This window comes from Calliopsis andreniformis, chromosome 1, assembly GCF_051401765.1.
Source record: "Calliopsis andreniformis isolate RMS-2024a chromosome 1, iyCalAndr_principal, whole genome shotgun sequence".
NCBI classification, from domain to species: domain Eukaryota; kingdom Metazoa; phylum Arthropoda; class Insecta; order Hymenoptera; family Andrenidae; genus Calliopsis; species Calliopsis andreniformis.
In genome coordinates, this window is record NC_135062.1 from 14,113,419 (window position 1) to 14,121,169 (window position 7,751).

Genomic DNA, 7,751 nt, shown 5'->3' on the forward strand with positions numbered 1-7,751 from the left:
GTGGTATCTATAAGTATTTGCAAGTTTGTTTTAATTGTTTGTTATTAGATAGGTATTTTAATAACAGTTTAGACAGTTTGACATAGTTTGATCAGTTAGTACGTATATGTTTGGTGCCTTCATGCAGTGAACTTGGTTAATCGTGAATACGACGAGTCTTTTTGTTGTGAGTTAATTAATAGTTTCCTTGAAATTTTTAGGAAACCTATATCGCTTATTAATACCCATTTTTAATAGTCTATTTTAATTTCTTTTTGAATTTTGTCAACCTTCAAAAATTTCCCTCTCACCTCACAATAATTTTATTAATTATTTATTACTCATTTACCACACTTCAAATAATTAAATGCCTCTAAACTTTCTATCCCCCCTCTTCCCCCTTGATTCGATTCAGGTCTAACAACGAACGTTGTTTACGACCTGTTTTTCTACGTCACTTGAGTTAATCCAAATCGTCACATTGATCTCCGTTCTCGCTCTCTGTCTGTTGAATATGATAGAGTCCCTTGTGAACATTATCACGCGGAGGAAGGACGCAAGTATCGTTATTCACACGGCATTACGACGTCTTTGTGTGTATAAGTACGCGTCGTATGTCTGACACAATCTTCGTACAATGTTATATAATATTTCTTATATACTGTATTCTTATTACATTAAGTATGTCTGTGAAACCGTGAGTTACTCGTCTGCAAGAATCATCGGAAGTTCAGAGGAATTCATTGAATTCCTGATTTATTTTCTCTACTAATTTTGCAGGATAATTCTTCAATACTAACCGTACATTTGCCACACGCAATGTACAATTTACAATTCCAGGTAATTTAATTTAAGAATGCTGTATTTTAAAAATAGGAATCTTTTTCTTCTTCGTTATCGTCTGCTCTTCACATTTTGTCACCAGCTTTGCAAAATAGTTTTCAGAGCAGAATACTACATTTAACGATTTCTACTTCGAACAATAATTGTCGTCTGTCGATTGTAGGTGTACTCGAGAAGTCTCCTGGAAACCATTGCCTCTAATGCTTCCCAGAGGATTTCTCTTGGGACAACTACAGCACTTCGGTCCAATACAAAACGCTCTCGTTTAATCGCCATAACGAAGAGACTTGCTCCACTCGTGATTGTCGCGGATATCGCGTGCTCGATTCGTAACTTTTGCGAAGGATCGTACGATGTTGATCCACGAATCGAAATTACCCAGAAGCAGCTCTGGTTATCGACAATAACTTCGTATCACCGCGGTTATCGGCAATATCGTCATGTATCTGATGACTGTAGTTTACTGAAGTTTATGCATGCAACGTCTCTCGAAGTATGGATATTTCATCAAATATATCATTTCCATCGTTGTGATTTAATTGAGAAACTAAGGGGAACTCTTTTCTGGGATTATAAGCTAAAATAGAGTTGAAAAAAGTTTGAATAGAGTTGAAGGTTGGGTGCCTGAAAAACGTGCAGAAAAGTGTGTCTGTTTTAGCACAAAGATCCTCCAAAATGTTAGTGACATTTTTTATTTTCTCGGTGACAGTGTCACGGTGCAGTTTTGCTCTTAAGTTTCGTGATTATAGTAGGTATGGTTACTATACAATGAACTGGCTCAGGGTTATGGATCAGCCACTTCCACCACCATGTTCTTTGCTGTCTCACCCAGCCCACTGTGTTGAAAGGAAATTGAAGTCGAGGTGACTACAGTTCAGTAGAGATTTAAGTATCAGCAGATATAAAAACAGTGAGTAATGTACTTAGTAACAAATGATTGTAAATAAGTCTTCTTTGTATTATATACTTCGTTATATCTATCGATACGTTTTAACGTCGGGTCGCATAAAAGTTCAATGGTAAATGGGACTAATGTCGCGAATGTAATAACATACATCATACGAGAGAAATATGCAATATATAAAATCAATATTAATCCATGTAATTTGTTCTAATCAAAAATCCACTTTTTTCTGTCCATTTTTTGTCGAAACATAAACTTGTACAAATATTCAAAAACTGAAGCATTTTTTGTTAGATATTCCTGACAATTTTATTTCAATTTATTGGAACATATTTCCAGTAAATAAGTAGTATTTTTTAGTCACGTAAAGTATAATACGTTTTTTAAATATTTCTATCAGTAAACCTAATCAGTAACTATTAATGACATAAATTTTCCGTAAAAGAGAAATTTTCAAGTGTCTCAAAATTCGTGAATGTCGTGCGATAGCGATTATCGTACAAATGTGGAAGCCTAGGCGCGATAAGATTGTTAGCACGTGTTGGAAGGTGATCGATGATAATTAAAAGCATATTCGATATAAATGAGGCACCAATATTCCTTTCTATAGGTACGTCAATCTCCTTTTTAAATCTAAACCATTACTTATCTCCGAAAAATACACAAACACGTTTTTTCAAGCAATTCTATAAGCCTCTCAAAGTTTTGAAAATTAAAAAATAAGGTCCGTATACCACCTACACAAAAACTGTTTCAGACCTTCAAAAGAAGGTAACTAAGACATGTATTCCTCGCGCGACTTTTCAAACTCCTTGATATTGACTTACATAAAATATTATAAAACCTTCATTGATAAGTGCATCCTATCTCTGATTACGTAACTAGCGACGTGCGTTATAGGATTAATAGAAACAGCAAATGTTGCATTAAAGTAAGCAATGCAGATAGCTTTTTTCGACCTGACACGAGGGTAGTTCAAATGAAAATCAACATTTCATTATCGTGACGATAATATTTATAATAAAGAAATCACAACAACACTGTATAAGCATAGAGGCGTAGAGAACCTCCTTTCATTAAGTTTCCATAATTGCAGAGGGACAAGAATAAAATTCCGCGTATCAGTTATTCATTTCTTCGCTGACTATCATATAAAGCTTCACGAAACCTCGTCAAGATTTCACAGTCAGATTTTGTAACAAGTCATGAGAAGCTCAAATAGGCAAATAAGTGAAAAACTTCGATGAAAATTTATTCATGATTGTTTGAAGACTGCAGCCTTTTAAATAACAAAGGAGGTTATCGATTTTGTGCAAAACTGGTTTCATCGCCATCAAAAAGCTTTTATAAGACCGGTATTTTCGAGGTGCCTTGCCATTAGAGACGTTGTATGCATGGCATAGCAGATGAACCACGTAAAAAAAATCTGAAATCGAAATTAAAATATGTATTTAGTGTTTGGAAATAATTCTGATTAACAGTGTCAGCGAAGAAGTGGTAATTTTAGATTAAAAAATAGTCTCAAAGCATACGCTAGAACTTGTTTGATTCTCTTACGATAGAAGATTGACTTCGGCCTCAGAGTACACGTGCACCAAAGTAAAAGTAGTGGCGCCTGAAGAGAACGAGAAGGCAAGGGGAACGATTCGCACTTACCTTAAGCAGAGTTACTGTCATACTGTTCTCTTTACCTTCTGCCCCTCAAACACCGACACTGTATGTACTTTGGTGCACTTCTAATTCCTAAAAATTCGAACTCAGTTTTCTCGACAATGATGTGCAATAGTAACAGATTAACTTCGTTCAGCTGTTTATATTTTTTCTATTTCTTACATTCTTACGTAAAGCGTCACCTTTACAGTTCTTCCACTACTTCTAAGATATTTATACCAAAATTGGCCGATCGTACGTGGCGGAAAAGAGACTTCGTCTCGCTTATTCAGTCGTCTCGTTATTCCCACTTTTACTTAAGTTCTTGGCGCGAGACTACTGAACATTCTGATTTGAACTACCCTCGTTTGCTAAAAATGTTTACGTACATATAAATGATAATCGAAGTTTCGGGAACAGATGTCTATACTATCCACTTTTATTACTCATTTCTGGCTTTCAAATAATACACGAATCAGCACTCTAAAAGATTATGGAATACAGAACAAAAAACTTGGGAAAGAACAGTCGTTCCAAAAAGAAACACGCGTCACATTGTTTACTATTTAGCAGATGTAAACTTACGAAGATAGGTTGCTACGTTCCTCGTGAAAAGGTTACACGAAATAATATTTATTGCCAATACATTAAGAATACAGCTAATGAGCTATTAATATGAAGGAATCGAAGAATGTATATATAAATAATACGTATCCTCACTGCTTTCAAAATGAAGAAAATCAATCAAAAAGAAACAAAGACCACGACGAGGTGAAGAAAAAACGCTAAGAACGTAATAGAATCGTATTTAAATCCCCCACTAAGAATCACGAATAAACTACACGTGCCGATGCAATGAATTAAAAAACAGCTTCGGTGAATCTCAAATCCAGCAAATGAATTTTCTGGAGCGCTTAATCAAATAAAAATCCTTCCGCGAGTTACAATACACGAATACCATTTCTTTCATCATCGAGACGGTCATAATCGCAACCATCACGTTTTCTGCGTCGTGCATAATTATTACATACTTATTTACACGCGTTTAGCGATCACTTTGGCTCTATAGATTTTCACACGAGGCAATCAAAAAATTGACAGAGCGACGGGATTGGTCGTCCACGGAGTCAGGCGACGCACGGCTCGCTCTGATTGGTCCACGGGAAACGTGCGGTGTATCCAAGGAGCACGCGTTACCAACCGATGTACACGGAACGCAAGCTCGAACGCGAACGTGTTACGCGAGAAACAGGCGATTTTATATGACGAGTCGGATAATTTTCAGGGTAAACGGTGGAACTGTGCGCGCTGGCCGATGGGGAGAAGGAAACTTACCGATGACGGATCTTTCGCGGCGGAGTGGCACGCTCCTCGCTGAGGTTAGGTTCGTCTTTCTTCTCGTGGTCTGTCATTTCGCACGCTCATTCCACACGATTCGACGAAAGGGAACACCGCGCGGCAGCGTTTTCGCCCGAGCGCTCCTCGACGACGATCGACCTTAATCGATCAATTTCCAGCGGTTTCTTGTCACCTCCCACGCATGGATTTTTTTACTTCCGCTCAGACAGGTGCACCGCGGCACAATACGAGCATTTCGTATACCGACACTACCTTCAGGACTCGCTGTTGGTTTCTGCACCGCGAGGGTTTGTTTTATCGGTAGGGCGGGTACGTCAGTGTCGATGGCGGTACCTAGAGGTCAGGGCCTTTCTAGCGGCAGTTTTGAACTGAGGACTGCGGATGCTTATGCAACTTCACGAGAATACGATTGGAAAATTGTATAGTAATTAGAGGTCTGGTTCGTCTTATAAATACAGAGGTTAATATGACACTGCACTGAGATTTTGTGTTGGTATGTACTTACTGTATTTGTGTGTTTTTAAGTATTATATGTATTTTTTAATTGAATTTTAGAGTATTGTATTATTTTTCTTCTTTTATGGTTCTATGTTCTTTTGTTTCTATAGGTTATATTATTTTTATTTGTTCTGTTTGTTGATTCTTCTACTTGTGTAACAACGAGTTCGTTTCATTACTAATAACAATAATAAAGTGTATTTAATTTTCAATATTTTGTAGAATTTAGTCCATTGTATGGATTCTATGTGTAATTGCATATTGAACTTTGCCATGAATGCATAAAAATCCGCAGTCCACTAATAACTTAGTCGACGTTATGGAACAGACTGTGCTCGACACGCACTTACTTGCAGGCATCGTTAAAAAAGTACGATTGCCTCTGGCGAAATTTGTATTCTTAGGGAATTGGTATCGACAGTCGTTATTTAACGAGCAATTTAAGTTTTTATGTTTTTGAACAGTGGGAACTAGCATTATCCATTTTGAGGTAGATGTGTGTAATTGAGTACTAAGTATGTGGTGGATAGTTATTGCAGAGTTTTAATGAGTGGAACACGAAAAGTTCAGTTGGGAAAGTGAGGTACACTCACTTGGAAGTTACGTTGTCGAAAGATGGCACGGTTCAGGTTACAAATTATGGACAGTCTACGAGCAATGTTTTGCACTTTTCGCGAAAAGTATTCTGTGACGTCATCACTGATGGATTCATTTCCGAAAATTCACTGATTGCGACGATATACTGGAGAAATGGAATAAACGATGAGCAGAACACGCTGGATTTACGTTTCGTGCGGAAACGCGTTTTACTAACTGCGAATACGATTGATATGGATCTTATCAAATTCGCGCATCAGAAGAAGTATTTATCGTTTCAATTAAAAGTACGTATCACTGATAGCAATATAATCACTTCACTATTAATAGCACGAATGTTAATATCCGATGGGTGTACGTGTATTTATTTACATAGATTATATTTTTATGTCTTGCAGTATAAATTAGCTTCGTGTGACTCGAGAACATTTACAGCAATTATATTAAACGAAATAAGTTCATTACAACAATCGAATCCCCATACGAAATTCACATACCATTACAACGAAAAGCTAGTTTATAAAAATCATGTACCACTGGACGACGATTATAAATCATGCCAAGTGCTCGTCGCTGCATTAACAAACGTAATCAGAAATAGCGTAAATATTGAATTCAAGGAAACTTGTTTCTCCCTGCTCAAAGTCGATAATTCGCGCGAAGTGGAAGACACTCTTATGATTAAGCTATTACCGCTAATACACGATAATTATGTATTTCCTGATGATTCATAGTTAATACATCTATCAATCTGTACGTGAGAGATTATTTAACACAGAATTCGAAATATTTCCTTCACTCACAATAAAACTTAACTAAACTTCATTAAAGAAAAGGCAGTCTTCTAAAAAATTCAGTTAAAAAAACTGACCTCGAGTTAGTCTGGCTTTCAGGTCCAGAAATACAATTAAGAAAAAACTTTAAAAAGAACGAATACAGTAGAGAAAAAACTGAAGGTTCACTCGAAAAAGTATCCATTATACAACGCGAAAAATATCCCTGGCTGCGCTTTCGTTTCAAATATTCGCGCCAGAGGCCAGCGTAACTGGCCGGCTGGCGCACATGCGCAGTGGGCGCACGAGGCGCGTAGCATTCATTCTTCCCCCAGTCAAGACGCGAGGGTCAGGTTAGGCAGGTCGGTCTGACAGCGCATCGAAAACAGCGTTCCGTCGTAGCCCGTGAATGAAGGTTAAGTCCGTCGCGGAGCGGGTGAGGAGCTCGTGCTCGAACGAGGGCGATGCTACGAGCGAATTGTCAACAAGATCTCCGTATCGGCCTGCAGGTCTCGCGGTGAATTAGCGAGGGACAAAACATGGCTCGCGTTCCGGCAGACGTGTGTTTTTCTTCGTGGTGAACCTCACTCTCTCTCTCTCTCTTTCTCTTTCTGTCACTCTGCCTCTCTCCTCCTCATATATCCCCGTCTCTGTCTCGCTGGAGCAGGGATCCTCAACCACGGGGGAGTGGTGATACTCACGCAAGTATGTAACGCATACACACGTTCGTAAAGGCGCGTCTACACGCGGCTTAACGTATATTAATATACACACGGGCCAAGGGAAGAGGAGCTTCCCGCTCGTTAGTATGCAACTGCCGTTTCGGTGCCCCTACGTGGCCTTATTTGCACTCGCGTTCGATCGGCGCGCAAAACGAATCAAAATGACTGCTCTCCTTTTCGCGTGATCTATCGAAGCGTATCACCTGGCCCGTGTGTATGTAAGTACGTTTAATCCCCTGTAGCATCCGTGCAAATATCCCCCCTCCTCTCTGTCACTCTCTTTCTCTCTCTCTCTCTCTCTTTCTCTCGCGCTTCTTTCGTGTGTATATATATTCATGCATCTGTGCATGCGTGCCTCTATCTTTGTCAGTTCGTCGCGCGGTACGTGCGTGTGTGCGTGTAACGGTGCAGTAAATGGCGGAGGAT